This window comes from Musca autumnalis, unplaced genomic scaffold (genome assembly GCF_047663935.1).
Source record: "Musca autumnalis isolate F117 unplaced genomic scaffold, ASM4766393v1 scaffold_5, whole genome shotgun sequence".
Lineage (NCBI taxonomy): Eukaryota > Metazoa > Arthropoda > Insecta > Diptera > Muscidae > Musca > Musca autumnalis.
The window spans coordinates 196,576,771-196,599,911 of NW_027412088.1; the positions used below are offsets into that span (position 1 = coordinate 196,576,771).

General features: G+C 35.2%; 1 long non-coding RNA gene across 1 annotated transcript; it reads right to left on the reverse strand.

The window, feature by feature from the left end:
* Nucleotides 1–4,001: 4,001 nt before the first annotated feature.
* On the reverse strand, nucleotides 4,002–18,809 carry LOC141406812 (uncharacterized). The gene is made up of 4 exons (XR_012413512.1): nucleotides 18,640–18,809; nucleotides 5,590–5,714; nucleotides 5,386–5,528; nucleotides 4,002–5,314 (listed from the first exon to the last, which is right to left on the reverse strand). It is a non-coding gene; the product is annotated as an uncharacterized lncRNA (long non-coding RNA).
* Between the last annotated feature and the right edge of the window lie 4,332 nt (nucleotides 18,810–23,141).

Consider the following 23,141-nt stretch of genomic DNA (forward strand, 5'->3'; position numbering starts at 1 on the left):
CTGTATGGATCCGAGACATGGCTTACCAATACCACAATAACCAATAAACTTCAAGTATTTATAAACAGATGTCTTCGCAACATATTAAAAATATAGTGGCCACAAACTATATCTAACGAACGTCTCTGGAATATAACAAATCAACAGGCTCGGCTCGGCGACACTCTTAGAAAAAGCGAAACTGATATTTCCCACTCAGCTCTCCATTGGAATCCCCAAGGACGACGCAATAGAGGCAGGCCGAAAACAACAATTAAAATATATAGCAACTTATAGAAATGAATGGAGAATCTTTGTAAATAGACTAATAATAATATGTTACACGTTTATAAACAAGTCATAATAATAATAATAATAATAATAATAATAAAAATAATAATAATAATAATAATAATAATAATAATAATAATAATAATAATAATAATAATAATAATAATAATAATAATAATAAGGCGCACCGTGTTATCCATTAAGGGATATTCAAAGGAAATAGTTTATTTTTTTATAAAAATATTAAAAAATATAAAGACATCTGTTTAACCTGCCGAAAGTTATATCGAAGGCCAAGTTAACGTACAGAGCAAGTGATTTTATAAATGGAAAGGAATCCAACAATCTTTTCAGAATTGCTATTAAAATCTATTAAAAAACACGTTACTTGACACTTTCATTACCACCCTCGTATTTAAGTTATCCCCTTGTGACTTAACGAATTTTCCACGTGGTTTCTTTAATAATTTCTAGTCTGGTGATCATTAACAAGTTGGCTAGCTTAGCAGTTTAGCAGTGCCCCTAGTTTCTGAGCCCCCATGCCTTCGTCTTCCACTTCATGTTTCTTTAGAATTGTTGGCACTGAAAACAGTCTTCGTTGTAATTCCCCCCTATTGCCAGATATTTCCACACCAGCACCCCATTTGTTTTGCCGGTTTAATAAGATTATCACACATGAGAGAGCTTTGTTTTTGTATTTGAGTGTGATTATTCAATAGTACCCCTCTGTCTCTCTCTCGTTCTATCGCTGGGGCCAAGCTAATGAATTGATTTACTGATGTCTATCATTTACATATCACTGGTCTGGAAAACGATGTTGTGTTACCTGACGTCATTGTTGATTGTTGACTGCAGAGGAGAAGAATAAATAATGAACGAGCCAGTCAATTGAATGAGAATTGGATTAAATAAATACATTTGTGCACTGAATTGTGGCAGACAATACTAGGCGGCTAGAAATAGCCAAAGGGTATTGAGAAATAAAATACACTTAAAGAAATTGGGAAGGCGTGGAAGAGGGCAAGTGGGTCATCTTCTTAGAAAAGACCAGTTTCATAAAAGACCTTTAGGCGTTACATTGAGTATTTCTTAAAGAAAATTGTCCCAGGGAAGACTTGTAATGTTACTACAAATAGACGCCAAAGTATTCTAATCCAAGTCAGTCTTCACATACAATACACGTAAGTCTTCAGGTCTGGTCTCCTATGGTATTCGCATAGAAGACCTCTGGTATACATTTAGAAAATCTCTGGTCTACATATAGAAGACCTCTGGTCTTCATATAGAAGACTTCTGGTCTTCATATAAAGGAGCCCCGGTCACAATGAGATGTATACCAAAACTAAAATTTAATTCTTATGGAGGTAGGTAAGAATTATTAATTATGTATGTCTGGTGGCAAACCAAGCAGAAGATGAAGTCATGGGAGCTCAGTTATCAATAGTAAGTTGTTCGGATGTTGTTTTTTTTTCATTGCTTAAGGTGTTCAAACTAAAGATCATCAGACCAGAAATGATTGAATAAACAAACCATTCGGAAGAAATTTGATGATGGATTGTGGAATAGTGATGATTTTTTTGCAAAACAAAAATTACGAGGAAACACACAAAATCTGGAGGTCAATCAATGAGAAATTAGCAACATATTAAAAAAGGAATATCTTAACTAAATTGTGTATAGACGATCCAAGGGATTTGGGGAGACAAACAAGGTTAGTATACAAATAAAATGTTCCTCATAAAGGTATCTTCGAAATATTATGGGAAATAAAGAAACTCATGGAAATAATGCTTAAGCTATTGGTCTTATTGAAGACCACGTAAACTTATAGAGCAATTGATTTTATCGAAGACGAAATGTCTTATAGAAATTTATAGTTAAAAAATATTATTTGAAAAAACAAAGGTCTTTTAAAAGGCGAAAGATTCCACAAATGATCAAAGATCGTATATATGTGTGTATTTATGTAGAAAATAGGAGGGCCTAATAGAAGAGCCAATTATCATATAAACGACGAAAAGATAAAGAAGAAGACCGAAAGGTTTCAAAAATTAAAATTAATTTTTGATTGATTCTTGTCGATAAAAATAATGTTCATATTTACAATCGCCGATAAAAAAATTGTAATATTCGCTCGATATTATTTTGATAAAGTAATTCTCATATTAACTAAGAATTTTGTTGAATTTTATTATTTTCAATCGATAAACTATTTACTATTTACTACGAGTTTGGCATAATTCAACAAAACAGATTTTTGAGTTTATGAAGCACTAAGACACTTCAAATCATGCTTGATCATGCACAGAAATTTAGCACTGATATCTGGCTAGTTGTTTGCAATATATGGTCTAAGTGCTTATTCTATTATTTGTGTAATAATATTTTTAAGTTGGGAAGTTAAATTTGAATCGTCAACATAAAACGTTTTTTCCCGAAACTGGAATTTTTTAAATGTGTCATTTTTTGAGTAAATGAGGGATATATTCTTGATCAGGATAAACTTTGTCGATCTAGACATGTCCGTCTGTAGTAATCACTAGCGTCCGCAAAAATCTAGCTAAAGGGCTAGATTTTTGCACCCGATTACAGTTTTTCCATAGCAGGTCAAGTTCGATCATGAGCTACATCGGTCCATGTTTTTGGTATAGCCTCCCGATTTTCGGTATTTTTAGGGTTTTAGCTCCAATTATTAACCGAACTAGCTGTAATTTGACATTAATGGTCCGTTTCACTAAGACGATTCGAATACAAATTCGTTCGAACTACTATCAAACATCCGTTTTTTGAAAAATATTTAAGTTGTTTTTATTTTCAATCATACAAACATTTCCTACAGCAACAGAAGTTTGGTAGTAATTCGAACGAATTTGATTTCGAATCGCCATAGAGAAACAGGCCATTAGAGTTCTTAGGGGACACAACACTACTCCACCAAAAACTGTCAACATAGGTCCATGTTTAGGTGTAGCTCCCATATAACGGTACCTCCTTATTTTCGGTATTTTGAGGATTTTAGCTACAATTATTAACCGATGTGGTTGTAATTTGATATTTGAGGTTCTTAGGGGTGACAGCGCTTCTTCACCAAGAACTATTAACATAGGTCCATGTTTAGGTATAGGCTCCATATAACGGTACCTCCCGATTTTTCGGTACTTTGGGGGTTTTAGCTACAATTATTAACCGAACTTGCTGTAATTTGACTTCCTCACTAAAAATCGTCAACATAGGTCCATGTTTTGGTGTCAGAGAATCTAAAGTTTTTTTAATCACTGAAAAGTCTCGTAGGGCACTCAAGGGTTGTATGAAGTACCAACGGTCTACTGAACACGGACAACACGTCGTCCTAACAATTTGTTTCATTACCTCTGGGAATTGTTCCTTTAGTTGGTAAAACATTCTACCAAGTCTCTGCCACCTTTTTTGCTGGCTTCTTAGGCAGCAAAGGAGATTATGATGCCGTCTCTACTGCTACTGCTGTTAACCTGCTACCAACCATTGATGCGCCACTGAACAGCAACGGAATAATTCAATTATTATAATACTAGCAAAGTGCCCGCTACTTCGTTAGCGAATTGTTCACATTTATTATGAATCAATTCTGGAAAAATACGATGAAATCAAATTTGTAGCAGGTTTTTTTATGAAGTTTCCGTTATGCAATTTTAAATAAAAGACCAAGATTTTCTGCATAAACGTTATAAATTTATTGATAAAATATCTTACGTGTGTAACAATAATTCCATATGCCTCAAACATGATTACAAGGGACTGATATGGCTTTCACTAAGTATTCTGGAAGAATAGTATTGTGGAAGAATAAGTCAAGCGGCAACACTATCGTGTTCCAAGAAGACTTAGTTCTTACCGTATGCATTGTTATGCATTGTCTATAAGAGAATCAATGCTGTTGTGAATGTATGAAAACATTGTCCTTTTATAACAATCCAAAAAAAGCTTCTAAACTAATAGTGAATCAATACAATACATTTAACAATCAAAACAAAAGCTCTTTGTGTTAACATATTAAAGCGTAAAAGAGACAACAAACAAAAACAGAATCATAAAATCCAATCAGTGATCGAACACCACTTAATAACTGTTGCATATAGCCTGTTCTCGTACTTTGTTAACTGGTAAAAGTACCAAAAGTCGTAAAAATGATAAAAAAAATTTCATACAAATTGTGTGTACGGAAACGCAAAATGTGTAAAAGTGGTAAAAGTTCACTCAAAGTGTTTTGAATTTACGTTAAAAGCATTAAAAGACCACACCACTGTATAGGAATTCTGTAACTTTTATCGATTGAAAAATTGTTAAAATTTATTTGTTTTTGTAACAACTACAAAACAAATGAAATTGTTGTTAAATGAACAATGAGTATAGTTGTTAAAAAGCTACTGAATAGGTCCCCTGTAGGCCTATTCTGTAACTTTTTAACAATCCGACAATCGAAAACGTTGTCGACAGTAAAAATTGTTCGCAGTAATGATTGTGCTATTCTGTAAAAATGTAGACAAATTGTCGATAAACTTTCAAATTTTAAAATAACGACTATTTTTGTGTTGTTTTCATAACAATATTTTTTTAACAAAAGTTGTAAAAATTTGTTTACAGAATACAAAGATTGTTAATTAAGTTGTTAAAATGAGTTTCTCGAAAAAATAACAATATCGACTGTCGTTAAAAAGTTACAGAATAAGCCCACTGATGTGGATAGAAAACTAAAAAACAATGTTGTACAGTGAATCAAAACATTGTAACAAATATTAGCGATAGTTCAACAATGAAACAATAATGAATATAACTAAAGTAATGATAATTAAATAAATGATAACTAAGAAATAATGGCAATTTTGAATAAAATAATATAATGCCTTGCTGCAAATTTAATTAATGTTAGTTAAATTTTAAAACTGGTTTCGTCTGGGCATCAATATAAATGTTATTAAAATAGCAAAAAGAGCCAAGTAGATTAATATAGGTATTGAATCCGTACATGTAAATTGGCATCAACATTCTCTAAAATAGAGAAGAGAGTCTAGACAATCGAAAAATTTAAATTATTAATAAAAAATTACAAAACTAATTCTATGAATACAATGTAAGTACCTACGGATATGACAAATATCTTCAAGTTTTGCGTGGAAAGTGTTTCCTTGTGCCAAAAAGTAATGAGCAATCCATTTTGACGGTTTGAAAATTATACTTCTTTTACGACATTTAAACGTAGAAGAGCATTCCAAGATTAAAATCTGGAAAAACAGGACGAAATTAAATTTTTATTTTTCACTTGTTAAGCATTTGTGTACTTACGTTGTTGGAATAAAAGAATTTTTAATTAGGTTTCGTCTGGGCATCAATCGGTTACTAAAATAGTAAAGAGAGCCATGTAAAGAAATCTATATATGCAATATCCCCATATTGGCATCATACAGTCACTAAAATAGAAAAGAGAGCCTAGACAGTTGAAAAATTTGAATTATTAATAAAAAATTACAAAACTACTTCTATGAATATAATGAAATACCTGGGGATACGACAATTATAACTAACTAGCAAATGCCCGCTACTTCGTATGCGAAAAGGGAACAAAATATATATAAACAATATTTAATACGGGAATGGTGAATAATGGAGATTCTGTTTTACTAAGACCTATTTTTATTACCAATATTTTTTTCGATTGTAGTCAGAATTTACAAAAAAAAAAATCTGAAGTATCGCATCCCTACACAACTACCATATTTTTTATTTCGACTTTCCAAAACTACGTATCATACTGCAAATTTCAGATTTGACTCCTGGTTTTAACCCTTCACTAACACAGCATTCCCTTCCAGTACGAATTTCCAAACACTAAACTTTATCTCACGCCTTCACAACAACAATCACGCACATTTACAATGCAAGGTTCTAGCTTTAGCGGTTTCGCCCAGAACCCGAATAGGCCCGTTAAATTTTCGGCATTCAAAATGGCCATAAAAATCCAAAATGACCATAAAAATCCACGTTTTCGTATATCCCCATATAACGGTACCTCTCAACTTAGTGTATTTTAAAATATTACTTCCTTATATTCAACATATATCCTAACCCCAATTTACTTTTCCAGCTTTATCTGTTCTCCTGAAACCCATTATAGTACTATTTAGTACTTTTTGTATAAATAAGTACGAATTTTCAAAACCTCCTCCCTACCTCCACTCTAAACACCAATTGCTAATCTAGTACCGAATTTCAAAATTCCATTCTCTACCATATAGCAAATACCAAAAGGTACCAAATTTTGTACCATTTAGCACTTTTCGTACAAGATTTTCCAAAATGTACTTTATAGCCAATGTAGTTCCATTTAACACTTTTCCATAAGTATGAATTTCCAAAACTACCTCAATCCTCACACGCAAATACAGCGAATTCCGTACCAGTTAGTACTGCTTCGTTCACATTAGTACCATTTTCCAAAGCTTCCTCCATATCTCAATTCTATATTCTAACAGTAATTTTAATTCCAAATTTCAGGATTCCAGCTCTTCAAATCCAAATTCAAATCATACTAAACTCACTACCATTTAGGATTTTTCGACCTTTGGTACATCTTTCTTACTCTTAATCAGTGACCCCCATTCCAAATTTCAGGATTCCGGCCCTATTCGTTAACCCATATCTAAATTGTACTATATTTAGTACTATTTAACACTTTTCGTATAAGTTTAGTTCGAATTCCAAAAACCTTTCATTTTTACTCTTCAACAGTGATTCTCATTCCAAATTTCAGGATTCCAGATCTATCCGTTCACCCAAATCCAAATTGTACTAAATTTAGTATCATTTAGTACTTTTCGTGCACTTATAGCTCGAATTTCTAAAAACTTTCTTTGTTACTCTCCATCAGTGACCCTTATTACAAATTTCAGGATTCAAGCTCAATCCGTTCACCCAAATCCAAATTGTACTAAATTTAGTACCATTTAGAACTTTTCGTGCACTTATAGTTCGAATTTACATAAACCTTTCTTTGTTACTCTCCAACACTGACCCTAAATTCAAATTTCAGGATTCCAGCTCTATCCGTTCATCCAAATCCAAATTGTACAAAATTTAGTACCATTTAGTACTTTTCGTACCCTTATAGTTCGAGTTTACAAAAACCTTCATTGTTACTCTTCATCAGTGACACTCATTCCAAATGTCTGTATTCCAGTTCAATCCGTTCACTCAAATCAAAATTTTACTAAATTTAGTACCATTTAGTATTTTTCGTATCCTTATACAGTCGAAATCGCTTATATCGTCGGGGAAGGGACCGGCCAAAATCGGACGCTATAAGCTATAGTCGTTATAAACGATATTTATAAAAGAGGTAAAATTATATTATGTATAGTGACTTTTGGGTATAAATACGTTGTTTTATTAAGCAAGTAAATAAAATCAATTCAATTTTTTTTACTTTTTCTTTCTATATACTTAAGTATAAATGACTAAAAACAAAATAATAAAAAATAACGATATTAAATTCATTCTTCAGCAGATATATCACCTTAAAATAGGATATGGTTCTACTTCCAAAAGTTTGTGATTTTGAACTCCGACATAAGTTTTAAATTTAACTCAGATTTTGAAAGGGTGTGCAAAACACATTTTTTTGTAACATCTTCTGAGTAAATACATTTTTGAAGAGTTTCTACAGCTAGTAGTATCCGCAATTTCTTCGTAAGACTTGCCTCCATCTAAAACGTCCAACATTATGTCGTCGTCATTATATATGGAAGATGTGAAAACTTTGTCATCGATGTCAACTAATTAGTCAATATCTTCTACGTGTTGGGAGAAATTAGAATGAAGATAAATGTCTTCAGATTCGTTCAAAGGACCATTCTCAATCCCAAATGATAAAAACAATTACCAATGACAGAAGACATTACATTTTTCCATGATTCATCTAACAATAACACGGCTCCAACACATTTAATTTCGTACATTGATCCTTTTCTATTCTTGATAGGATAGTGGATATTTGCCTATTCGGCAATGCGATTTTAATGATTTTATTCAAGCTTGATTGACTTGAGACCGACATCTTCGAACATGTTGTGCAAAAGTTTAGTATTTTGTTGTTGTTTGATTTTGAAAAATATACATATAACAAATTGTTGAGAGAAAATGTCCTTCTTCGTATGATTCGACGTTATAGCCGATAGCAAAATTCAAATATTTCACAAAAAACCGACGTTACAACCGATATGACGTTATAAGCGATGACGTTATAAGCGATATTTATTTGTGTGGAATATAAAGGGCAGAAATTCGGGACTTTTAGATTTCGTCGCTATATTCGATATGACGTTATAAACGACGACGTTATAAGCGATTTCGACTGTAGTTCGAATTTCCAAAAACCTTTCATTGTTACTTTTCAGTAGTGACCCTCATTCCAAATGTTTGTTTGTATTCCCGCTCTATCCGTTCACCCAAACCCAAATTGTACTAAATTTAGTACCATTTAGTACTTTTCGTGCACTTATAGTTCGAATTTCTAAAAACCTTTCTTTGTTACTCTCCATCAGTGACCCTCTTTACAAATTTCAGGATTCCAGCTCTATCCATTCACCCAAATCCAAATTGTACTAAATTTAGTACCATTTATTACTTTTGGTACACTTATAGTTCTAATTCCAAAAACCTTTCATTTTTACTCTTCATCGGTAACCCCCATTCCAAATGTCTGTATTCCAGCTCAATCCGTTCACCCAAATCAAAATTGTACTAAATTTAGTACTTTTCGTACCCTTATAGTTGGAATTTCCAAAAACCTTTCATTGTTACTCTTTATCAGTGACCCTCATTCCAAATGTCTGTATTCCAGCTCTATCCATTCACCCAAATCCAAATTGTACTAAATTTAGTACCATTTAGTACTAATCGTGCACTTATAGTTCGAATTTCCAAAAAATTTTCTTCGTTACTCTCCACAATTGACCATAATTTCAAATTTCAGGATTCCAGCTCCATCCGTTCACACAAATCCAAATTGTACTAAATTTAGTACCATTTAGTAATTTTCGTACACATAAGTACGAATTTCCAAATTCACCCTCATGTCTCAATCATACCCTTCAACAGTAATCTTAATTCCAAATTTCAGGATTCCAGTTCTATCCGTTCACCCAAATATAATTTGTACTAAATTTAGTATCATTTAGTACTTTTTGTACACATTAGTACGATTTTCCAAAAACATTTAATTACATCAACACCACTTCCCTACCTTGATTTCCATACCAAATTCCATGATTCTAGCTATATCCGTTCAAAATATACAATTGGTACTAAATTTTAGTACTTTTCGTACACTTAGAGGTCGATTTTCCAAAAACCCTTTGGTACATCTTTCTAGATCTCCATCATTTACCCTCATTCCAAATTTCAGAATTCTAGCTCTTACCGTTTCCCTAATACAAAGGGTACCATATTTAGTACCTTTTAGTACTTTTCGTACACTTCTGGGTCGAATTTCCAAAAACCCAGCCTTATCTCACCCCTACACAACAACAGCAACCTACACCCAAAATTTCAACTTTCTAGCTTCAGCGGTTTCGTCTGGGCGGTGATGAATCAGTCAGTGAATACCTCACCTCACTGCTCTTTTATATATATATAGATAACAGCAAATCAATCATCAATGATAAAAAACAACTTGAAGAATTGCTATTAAAAATCTATTAAAAACACCCACTTCACTTGAAACTTCCATTACCACCCTCGTATTTAAGTTATCCCCTTGTGACTTAACGAATTTTCCACGTGGTTTCTTTAATAATTTCTAGTCTGGTGATCTTTAACAAGTTGGCTAGCTTAGCAATTTAAAGTTTACTATGAGATGCTGAGCTCCCATGCCTTTGTCTTCCACTTCAGGTGCTACAACATACTATAAGTTCCTTTATAAGTTCCTTTACAAATGTCGGAATGAAACCACTCTTCATGGTAATGCTCCCCAATTGCCAGACACTTCCACACCAGCAGCCCATTTGTTTTGGCGGTTTAATAAGATTATCACACATGAGAGAGCTTTGTTTTTGTATTTGAGTGTGATTATTCAATTGTACCCCTCTGTCTCTCTCTCGGTCTGTCGCTGGGGCCAAGCTAATGAATTGATTTACTGATGTCTATCATTTACATATCACTGGTCTGGAAAACGATGTTGTGTTACCTGACGCCATTGTTGATTGTTGACTGCAGAGGAGAAGAATAAATAATGAACGGATTCAGTCAATTGAATGAGAATTGGATAAAAAAATAATATTGTGCATTGAAATGTGGCAGACAATACTAGGCGGACAGAAATAGCCAACGAGTATTGAGACATAAAATACACTTAAAGAAATTGGAAGGATGGTCAAGAGTGAACGAAGGTCTTCTACAATCAGAAGAGCAGTAGGTTTCATAGAAAACCTTTAGGTCTTACTCTGAAGATTTCTCACAGAAAACGACAAACACATTTTTCAAAGACATATAATGTGCTTCTTGAAAGACCTGCGGGGTTCCTCATATATACTTCATTTAAGGCACATCAGTCTTAACATACAATAACCGTAGGTCTTCCAATACAAAACCTACACTTTCAGATAGAGGCTTCAAGTGAACGAGATAATTGGATTATATTAATTTGTGCACTGAATTGTTGCAGACAGTACTAGGCTTCCAGATATTTCCAAAGGGTACTTATTGAGAAATTAAATACACGTAGAGAAATAAAAGGATGTGGAAAAGGTCATGAGGGCCGTCTTCTTATAGAAGACCTATAGGTTTCTTAAAGAAAATTACATATACCTTTTCCAATAATAATTCTCCTCATGATAAACCCTCTGGATTGTTCATTCAATTGTATCAGACAATCATAGGCGAATAGAAATATCCAAAGGGGTATTGAGAAATAAAATACACGTAGAAAAATTGTGGAGAAAGACACGTACATATATTGTCTCCTTATAGAAGAACAGTAGGTCTGATAGATGCCATGTAACATTCGCAGACGCCCTGTTAGGCATCCACAGAAAACTTCTCATATATACCCTGAAGATTTTCAAAAAAAAAAAACCTACAGTTTAAAGTGATTTTGGGTTACCTAGAAGTGTAGGTCTTATTAAAGTAGATTTACTCATAAAAGACAAAGAAGACAAGCGTTCCTTCTCAATACACCTTGGTAGAAGTCAGATAGAAGTCGTCTAGGCCATCTAGTTCATTAACTGTCATAGTCGGGAATACAGAGATTCAATTGTTGGTTTCTCATAGTGTCGTATACATCAGCAAAAACAGACGAATAGCGGACGTGCTGGCCTTAAAGTGAATGCCAAAGAAGGCAAGTAGGTCCTTTCGCAAGCATGTAAGTTTTCTTCTAGTAGACTAGTAGAAGACGTGGGCATTTATAACTTTTCCATAGAAGTCTTGTATTTCTTCTTACAGAGAACTTGTACGTCTTCACAAATTATAGAACACGTACAGGTCTGTACATAGATAACCTGTAGGTCTTTATTTAAATGACTTGTAGATCCTAACACACATTGTTGACCTTCATATATCCTCATTAAAGACCAGACTTTCTTCTTGCGGAAATCTTCGAATTTGCCAAAAAAAAAGAAAGAACATAGAATGCGATCTTCATAGAGAAGACTTAGTTGCATAAGTGGCAGATCCGAAGAACTTCTTTTCTAGAGAAGATCATTATCTAATTAATGAAGACCCTCAAGTGACCTCCTTTAATCATAAAAAACTAAGCTAAACTCTCATTGACTACGGAGATGTTTTAACGCGTTAAAAACAGAAAAGGAACCGACCCTACCCAACAGCTATGCATTCTTGCTGCTTATATACCCTCCGTTGATATATTTGAATCATGTATTCTTCGTATAGAATTTTTCCGTCTTGTCTTTTTGTCTTGTCATTATTAGCTTGTCTGAGACAGAGTTGGTGTTTAAAAGACCATCCATCAGCTGGTCTATGAAAGGACAGCTAATCTATGACAGATCTCAGCTATGAGAGACCATCCGCTGTTCAATGGAAGGGCATCAGCTGTCCTATGAGATAGACCATCAACTGGACTATGGGAGACCATCGGCTGGTCTATGAAAGACGCTCGTCTATCAGAGACCATCGGTTGGTCTATGAGAGGCCACCCGCTGATGATATGATGAGATATGAGAGATCATCTGCTGATCTGGAAATACCATCAGTTGGTCTACGAAAGACCATCAACTGGTCTATGAAATACCATAAGCTTGTCTGGGAAGCCCATCAGCTGGTCTATGAAAGACAATCAGCTGCCCTAGAAATACCATTAGCTGGTTTATGAGAGACCATTTGCCGATGTAGAAAGACCTGGTCTATGAAATACTCAAACGTGATAAAGAAGCTGGCCTATGAAGTACCATCAGCTGTTCTATGAAAGACGATCAGCTGGTAAAAAAAGCCCGTTAGTTGGTTTAGATAGACTATCGGCTGGTCTAAATAGACCATCAGCTGAACTATGAGATACCATCATCTGGTTTAGAAAAACCCATCTGCTGGTCTAGAAAGATGATCTGATGGTCTATGAAAGAAGATCACCAGATCTAGAATAACTATCAGCTTGTTTATGAAAGACGATAAGGTAGTCTATGAGAGACCATCAGGTTGTCTAGGAAGTCAGTGAGCTTGAAAACCATCAGCTGGTCTATGAAAGTCGGTCTAAATAGGCCATCACCAGTCTAGAATGACCATCAGCAGGTTTTTGGCAGACCACCAGATGGTACATATGTATATGAGACAAAAGCAATTGGTGTATGAAACTCCATTAACTGGTATGTCAGGCTAGGTCTTCTACAGACAATAGGAGACTTATTAATGTCTTCTATAGACAACCGAAGACATCTTAAACTCTTTTATAGACAACCGAAACTTCTCGAAGCCATATATAGACATCAGAAGACCTCATGAGGTTTTTTATAGACAGTAGAAAGCCTCAGGAGGTATACTAAGGACAACAGAAGACCTGTTCTGTGGACAATATAAAACCTATTGAGGACTTTTAGAGACAGATAATTTCTTAAAGTATTCTATAGAAGCAGAAGACCTCTTGAGGTCTTCCATAGACAGCAGAAGATCTCTACAGGTCTTCCATAGACAGCAGAAAACATCTTGAGGTCTTCCATTGACAACAGAAACCTCTGGTGGCCATCTATAGACAAAAACGGCTTTTTATAGGAGGTAGAAAACCTCGGGAGGTATTCTGAGGACTGCAGAAGTCCACTTCTATGTACAAATATAAGATCTATTGTGGACTGTTACCGACAGATGATTTCTATAGCCAGCAGAAGACCTCTTGAGGTCTTCCATAGACATCAGAAGATCTTTTGAGGTCTCCCATAGTATATGGCAGACGATCTATGGCAGAGCTTCAACCTGTCCAAGGCAAATGATTTCGTCAAGTCTTCTATAGACAGCAGCAGACATCTTGAGGTCTTCCATAGACAGCAGAAGATCTTTTGAGGTCTCCCATAGTATATGGCAGTCGATCTATGGCAGAGCTTCAACCTGTCCAAGGCAAATGATTTCTTTAAGTCTTCTATAGACAGCAGAAGACCTCTTGATGTCTTCTATAGGCACCAGAAGAACTTATGAGGTCGTCCATAGTATATGGCAGACGATCTATGGCAGAGCTTCAACCTGTCCAAGGCAAATGATTTCTTCAAGTCTTCTATAGACAGCAGAAGACACCTTGAGGTCTTCCATAGACACCAGACAAACTTATGAGGTCTTCTATAGTATATGCCAGACCTTCAACCTGTCCAAGGCAAATGATTTCTTCAAGTCTTCTATAGACAGCGGAAGACCTTTAGACAGTAGAAGATCTCTTGAGGTTTTCTACAGACACCAGAAGAACTTTTGGGGTCTTCCATAGTTTATGGGAGACGATCAGCTGGTCTATGGCAGAGCTTCAACCTGTCTAAGGCAAACTATCAGCTGGTCTTAGACATGCCATTAGCTTTTCTCTTTAAGGCTATCACTCGTTCTAAGTCACTCCACTAAATGACCTTCAATTGCCTTTTCCAGACTGTATTAAGATTAGCTTTTTATACCTTATACCACTATGTGGGGAGGGTATTATAAGTTGGTTTTGGCAAAAAAGTTTGTAACGGATCGAATGGCTATGTGTGTCCGTCCCTCCGTCTGTCCATCTAAACATTGTAATCACGCTACAGGTCGCAATTTTAATCCGATCGTCAAATTTTGGGTGTTGATGAGGATCCCGGAGGGGAAGAAGCCTATTGATTTTGATGATGGTCGGATAATATTCAGAGGTCGGAATGGACAAACAACTAATTTGGAGGACAAGTCAACGTTTTTTGTCAAAGCGAACATCTCTGCTTCTATAATGGGGTATATCGAAAGCAAAACCTGCTAATGAAAGTAGAAAATATCACCTTTGCAACGATGTAACGTTGTCGTAGGTGGTCAAACAACAGAGATACCGCAATAGCCGCTTATATAAACCAACTTTTTATTTTTGCGATTTAAATGATACTGACGAGTATCACAGCTTTGGTTGGGGACCTTCCAAAAGCAAAGCCTGTCTATGAAAGAAGAAAATTCCATCTTTTCAATGATGCAAAGTAGGTTAGCGTATGTGGGCAAATAACAGAGATATCGCAATAGTCGATAATACATCCCATTTTTCCATTTTTTGAAATCACGGTACAGGTCGCAATTTTGATTGGATCGTCACGAAATTTTGGGCGTTAATGGGGGTCCCACAGAGAAAGAAAACTATTGATTTTGGCAATGGTCGGATATTATTCAGGGGTCGGAATGTAAGAAAAACTTATTTGGAGAAAAGGTCAACGTTTTATTTCCAAGCGAATTTCTCTCTTCTGTAAAAGGTATTTTTTTTCCACAAGCATCCCAGAAGGGACAAGGGAGACTTCTCTCATATCAATGAGTGCACCCCGATTCATATTCATATTGATGTTGGCTGGCCAGGGAATCGAACCCACGACCTTCTGCGTGCAAGGCGGGTGTGCATACCATTGCACCACGGTGGTATATCGGAAGCAAAACCTGGCAAGGAAAGTATATAATATAACCTTTACAACGTTGTAAACTAGGTTGTCATAGGTGGTCAAACAACAGAGATATCGCAATAGTCGGAATTTTGATCGGATCCTCACGAAATTTTGGAGGTTGATGGTGGTCTCACAGAGAAGGAAGCCTAGTGATGGTTGGCGTACATTCGACTTTTTCATTTTTTGTTTGAGTTGTGCTGACGATGCACATGAATGCGTTTCAACAAAATTGACCTGTATTAATGAAGACATTCTGAGCAAAGCCGCCAAGCTATCCCAATTTTAATATTTTGAATTTTACCAGTCAAAAGCTTATGCACAGGGGTAGTGGTGTAGGGTATCACATAGTCGGTCCCGTCCCCACTATAGCCTTGACTCACTTGTTTTAAACAAATTATGGCTAAAATTTTTCCACTGTACTTTTCCCACTTCCCATAAATGTAAACAAACAGTGAGTGATTTCCTCCCATGTTGACTTAAAATCTTCCAGCCCAGTGATCTTTAACAGTTTTCGAAATATGCAATTCAAATAACTGTAATAGTTCTGGGCTCCTTTGACAAGGTCTTCCACATCGGTTGACAAAGCTCATAATCTTAGAGATAGTTTCATATTAATTACAAAGTTCTCTATTGGCCTAAAGGTAGGTAGGTAGGTAGCATGGGGCGGAGGTTACATAAACTAGCCGAGATTAGAGAAGAACATTTTAGGAAATGTTCACTGAAATGTAAACTAAAGTATCAGGAGATCATAACTTCAAAGCTAAATGTTTTCGTGAAATATTTTTAATGCCCTATTTCTCTCGTTTAGTTTCCACTTGTTTGCTTAGTTGCTGACACTAAGAAACAGTCAAGGAATTAGTGGCTATTTCTAATCCTATTTACAATATTTTTTACACACCCCCGGAAGTCAAACTTGGCTTCTGACCTTTCTTGCAACCCTTATCCATCATTGTTGTAATGGCTTCCCCCCAAAAAAAGAAAAACGAAAGTCAAAGTCACACGCTAAAATTCACTGATTTGGAAATAAATTTCTTGACACAAAAACACCAACAACAATTACCCAAAGGCATTGAAATGGAAAATTACATAGACTTTTAATGAACAATTCAATGTGGTTTTCAAAAGGGTCACTTAGTTGGGTAGTTCTGAGTTGAGTTATTTAAATGACTAACGAGGTGTGTGTTAAGGCGGGGGGCAATAGCAATGAAATAGGAAATTGTTTAAGTAGAGGTAATTCGATATCATTTAATGATTGGAATTGGCCAGTTTTAAGCACAATTAGGAGCTTGTTTTTGGTATTTGTGGGCCAACTTCTATGGCCCACAATGGTTTCCTAAGACTTCATTTTAAGAATATACCGCAAATGTCCATGATTAGAAGGCATAATTTAGCTATTTTGAGTTTAATAAGGCCTTACGAATTCATTCCAATGTTTCATTCCACATGCACATCCTTTTTCATTTCGAACTTTAATAGCTTTCCACGAAAACATGTAGCATAACATTGATGCCCCTCGCATACAAAGTGACATCACATCAGGCTTACTTTGTTTGTCATGCTTACTCTTCTGCATGAGCGATCATCATTGCTGGCTGAAAAGAAGTTTCATACTCGTATTGCTTATCCACTACTCATCCTTGATTCTCTCCCAGCTAGCCATCTTCCACATGGCTTGTATTCTTAACAAGTACAAAAACCAAATTTGCCAGCAGGCATTACAAACGCTACGAAATGATATAAGAAACCTTTACACATTTCTGATCTCCCATTAGCAGCGCTTACGAATCAGTGAATTTTATGCCTTCGCTGATGTCTTTAATGGTTGGCTGGTCTCTTTTAGGTCGTCTCATATTCATTTCAAATGGATTATCACACATGAGTTCATTTTGTTCTCTTGGGTATGATGGGAGAAAAAAAGACAGTGGGGGTTACAACTAAACTTTGTGGTTTTAGCATTTGTTGGGTTTCACAAAGGCAGAAGAGGCTAAAGCATGGTAGGGAGAGGGGACTTTATTTGATTTGTGTATATGGGGGACAAGGTAAGGAAGGGGTGTATGGTTTGATTGTTTTTTTATTAATTGACTTAATGTGACAATTATCACTAAAATTCATTGATTCGGAAGACCAACCAAAATCAGTCATCCATCCATTTACCAAAAAGGTCATCAAATCAATTTTATTTCAAAAAATAAGTCCAAATTGTTTAGTCAAGCAAAAACCAAAATAACAGAATAACAGAAAAAGCTGTAGGAGGTTTGGATTTGCACAGTGGATTTTTAAAACCTCTGGCAAGAACACTCGAGGATATTAAAAAGTTTACCTGGTAAGATTGGGAATATGAACCCTTGACATCAGTGTGACACATTAAACCAAACTTAGGGTAAAATGTTCCTGCATTTAAGACATTATAAGCAAATATTGCTGCCAAGGTATATACCAGGTCATAGTACAAGAAGTCTACATTTCTCTAAATGCTCAGTAGTTTTTTTCTAATTTCAATTCACAATACTGTGTTTTGACAGCAAACTTAATAAGCAGTCCAACTAATTGCCCCTCCCCCCTTCCTACAGTCCTTGATTTCAACAATTCCATTTTCCAATTCAATATTCTTCCCAAAAAAATTTTCAAAATTTTTTCAACCCACTGTTTGTGTCATTAAGCGCTTCTGTCATGTGTATTAAAGCCAAACAAATGTATTCACTCATTCGTTCTCTTTCTCCTTGTTGTAGTTGTCATTGTTGTTGTTGTTGTTGCTGCTGTTGACAAATATACGGGTTGGAGAAGTGTAATATATACGCTTGCCTGCATCAAATAATCCTATTTTCATATCCTCAACAAATTTTTTCCACTCTAGTGATCTTTTATTCTGACACTAGAAGGAGGCAACTTGCTTCCATTTTATAAATACAAAGTTTTTGGTGTTGTTTAGTTCTGTGATCCCATCATCAATGCTTCCAGTTGACATGCGATGGGTATAATTTACTTAAGTTAAGGTAATAGGTGTGAGAAGGAAGTTAAAGATTGAGTGATGGTCTAATGGCGATGCGCTGATTTCTGGTTAACATGTGTTGATGTTCTGAAACAGAGCAGCAGGTGACCACTCATAGGTATGTATAGTAGATTTGTGTAGTTCCGGAACGAACTAGTTCCAAGGAACTATTCCGGACAAGGGACTATTGGAACAATAGTTCACATAGTTCCAACCGTGCATATAATTCCTTTCATTTTATATAGTTCATTTTCTTTATTTTAATTCCATACTTACTTTGATCTTTCACGTTCGGTTCCTTCATTATTCAGATGCGGTCACCTCTCTCGGAACAATTTGGAACTATATTAAGGAACTAGTTCCTTTTGGGAAAAGGAACCGCTCCAGGTACTAGATTGCCCAACTCTAATGTATAGGACCATGCCAGCTGAATTTTTGTCGATTAAACCATGGATGGTCTTTCTAGACTAGCTGATGGTTTTTTTTTGTCTTTCATAGACCTGCTGATGCTTTTTCTTGATAAACTGATAGTCTTTCTAGACCAGCTGATGGTTTTTCTAGACTTACATATTAGAGTTGGTAAACCATCGATATTCCCAACATTAGATATTTTCGATATAATGTTTTTAAATATCGATTGCTATCGATATTATCGTTAAGCTGTCATCACCATTAATTTGGAAATGAAAATGGCGGAAATATCAATGATTTTCTTGAAATTTTGCACAAGTAGTTCACAGAAATGTGAGACAGAATAAACAATTGCTTTTATTTTATAAAAAATATAAAAAATACATTTTACTTTATCGAAAAATGTGTACGTGTGACTACGGGCTTACTTTCTCACACACACATAACCAAAAAGTAGCGAAATTTCTATTTATTTCAATGAATTTCAGGTTAGGGGTTGTTATTCCGATAACATCGATAGGTAAAACTATCTATCGATATTGAATTTTTAAATAGTGATCGATATTATCGATAGTGCCATCGATTTTTTGCCAGCTCTATTACATATGGTATTTAATAGACCAGCTGTTGGTGTTTCCTAAATCAGCTGTTGGTCTTTCATAGATCAGCTGATGGACTTTCTTGGTCTTTCTAGACCAGATAATTATTTGTCTTTCGTGAAAGAGCTGATGTTTGTTCATAGACCAGCTGATTGGCATTCACAGAACAGCTGATGGTCATTCATAGACCTTTCACAACCCAGCTGATTGTCTCTCATAGATCTCTTTCTAGAGTTAATGGACGTTCTAGACCTGTATTTGCTCTTGAATGAAAAAATCGAACTATGAAAACCTATGCGTTCTTCAAAGAACATTAATAAGGTAGATGGTAAAAAATGTGTTTATTTTGAAATAAAAACTAAAAAACAAAATTATGAATGAATGAAAAAATGTAAATATTTGTTGAAATAGTTGAACAATTATTTTTTCGAATAAAGTTGTGGTAGGAAAATGTGCGAAATTATTTATTTTTGAAAAACTTTTTGACATTGTTGTAACAGATTGCTAATGTAATTAGGTTTTCATAGTCCGATTTTTTCATTCACGAGCAAATACTCGATCGAAACGAATGTCGTAATTAGGCCCCAGCTGATTGTCTTTCACTGACAATCGATTCGAGACTAGCAGATGGGCTTTATAAACCAGCTGATGGTGTTTCATAGACCATCTTATTTGTCTTGGACCAGCGGATGGACTTTTTAGGCCAGCTGATAGTCTCACAAGACCAGCAGATGCTGATGTTCTTTCATAGAACAACAGATGCTCTTTGTAGACCAGCTGATTGTCTTTCACAGATCAGCTGATGGTCTTTCGAGACCAGCGATGGATTTTCTAGAGCAGTTGCTAGTGTTTCTAAAGCAGCTGATACTCTTTCTAGACCAGCTGTTCGAATTTCGAGACCAGCGGACTGACTTTAAGACCAGCAGATGGTCTTTTATAGACCAGCTGATGGTTTTTCATTCAAAAAGCTTATAGTATTTCGAGAATAGTAAATGCACTTTCTTCAGCAGCTGATATTCGTTATAAAGCAGTTAATAGATCTTATAGGTCTAAACCACCTGATGGTCTTTTCTAGACTAGCTGATGAATCTTCGTAGACCAGCTGACGGTCTTTCTAAATCAGCTGATACTCTTTCTAGACCAGCTGTTCGAATTTCGAGACCAGCTGACTGACTTTAAGACCAGCTGATGGTCTTTTATAGACCAGCTGATGGTTTTTCATTCAAACTGCTGATAGTATTTCGAGACTAGCAGATGGACTTTCTTCAGCAGCTGATAGTCTTTCTAAAGCATTTGATAAATTTTATAGGTATTTTATAAACCAGCTGATGGTCTTTTATAGACTTGCTGATCAACTGGCGGTCTTTCTAGACCAGCTGTTGGAATTTCGAGACCAGCTGACGGATTTTATTGCTCAGCTGACCATAGACTTTTCTAGAGTATCCGATGGGCTTTCGATAACAGCCGATGACCTTCAATAGACCCCTTGAGGTCGTTTATGGTACAGCTGATGCTCATTCATAGACAGAACACACAGAACAGCTGATGCTCTCTCCAAACCAGCTGATGGGCTTTCTGGGCCAGCTGATGGTCTTTCTATACCAACTTATGAACTTCATATACCATTTGGTGGTATTTCTATACGTGCTGATGAACTTTCTATACCACCTGATAGAGTTTCTAGAGCAATTGATGGACTTTCTACACCTTTTTCACATGTAATTCGAAACATTCCAGTTGTAATTCGTAACATTTCATTTGTAATTCGATTATTCTATTTGTAATTCGTAACATTTTATTTGTAATTCGAGAATTCCATTTGTAATTCGAATTATTCCATTTGTAATTCGAATTATTTAATTTGCAATTCGAATTATTCTATTTGTAATTCGAATTATTCCATTTGTAATTCGAATTATTCCATTTAAAATTAGAATTATTCCATTTGTAATTCGAATTATTCTATTTGAAATTCGAATTATTCTATTTGTAATTCGAATTATTCTATTTGTAATTTGAATTATTCCATTTGTAATTCGAATTATTCCAATTGAAATTACAAATAGAATAATTCGAATTACAAATGGAATAATTCGAATTTCAAATGGAATAATTCGAATTACAAATAAAAAAATTCGAATTACAAATAAAATCTGAAAAAGGTGTAGAAAAACTTATGGGCTGCCTACACCAGCTGATGGTCTTTATGGATCAGCTGAAAGATTCTCTAGATCAACTGATGTCTTTCTACACCAATTTATGGGCTTTCTATACCACTCACTTTCTAGACCAGCTGATGGACTTTCTAGACCAACTTGTACCAGATGATGGTCTCTCTAGTGTAGCTGTTGTCTTTCTATACCAGCTGATTGACTTTCTATACCAGCGATGAACTTTCTAGGTTAACTGATTGACTGATGTTGTTTCTAGACCAACTAATGGACTCTTTATATCAACTGACGGACTTTTTAGAGTAGTTGGAGGACTTTTACACCACCTGACTGATATTCTAGACAAGCTGATATCCTTTCTAGACCAGCTGGTGGTCTCTTTAGACCAGCTGATGAACTCTCCAAACCAGATGGTCTTTCTAGACCAACTGATGGCCTTTACTAACTAGCTGATAGTTTCCATTAGATCAGGTGATAGGTTTTTAGACCAGCTGATGACTTAATATTCCAGCTTATCGTCTTCCTAGACTAGTCTTGTCACAGACCGATAGACGACTTGCAAATATGATATTTCGAGTAGCTATTATATAATGTGGTATCTTTGTAATTATCATTAAATTGGACTATGTGTTACAATATGGCTTAAATTACAAATGTAATAAATAATTTAAATTAAATAGTATTCAATGCGTTGGATTTTAAAGCATACAATGCTTTTCATTCGTGTCTCCTCCCTATTAAACTAATTCGAATCTGTTTACATAGTGGAAGTATTGGTAACAGGCCCTCAGAAAGAATTGTTACTTGAAATTGAAATAAGTATAGTGCTGGCTTCTTGCTACTGTGAAAGATCACCAGAGTGGAAACAATTTGCTGAGGATATGGAAATAGGATTATGCCAACAGCAGTATCTATTACAAATTTACCCGCATATTTGTCACCAAAGCGGAAAAAGAGAAAAAACGGTAAGAGTGAATATATTTGGCTTAGCCACAGGTTGTGCCAACTAACTCTTAATGAGATGGACAGTGGGTAAAATACTCTAATACAATAGAAACAATAAAAACAGAATTCCAGATTGATTGCATGAAGACATTTTCCATTTGGATCCGACTTCACTTGGTATTCGACACCCAAACGAATCTACTGAAAGAATTTCAACTTCCACTTTTGCTGAAGGTAGTTTGTTTGATATCAAACAAAGTAGTTTGAGGATAGTTTGAAGTTAGTTGGAGCCTAGGAAAGTAGTCAGAAGGTAGTTAGATGCTAGCTAAAGTAGTTGAAGAGTTTTTAATCCTACAAATTAGTTTAAGGGAAGTCTGATATCCCAGAAAGTAGTTTGGTAGTTGTTTTGATAATCGGCAGAATAAGTTGATGCATAGAAAAGTGCTCTGAAAGTAGTTTGATATCCTACAAATTAGTTTGAGAAAAGTCTAGTTGATGTCTAGGAAAGTAATCTGAATGCAGCTTTATGTAAGACAAAGTAATTTGGGGGTTGTTTGATATCCTAGAAATTAGCCTGAGGGAATTCTGATACCCCAGAAAGTAGTTTGAAGGTAGTTTGATACCCCACAAATTAGTTTGAGAAAAGTATAGT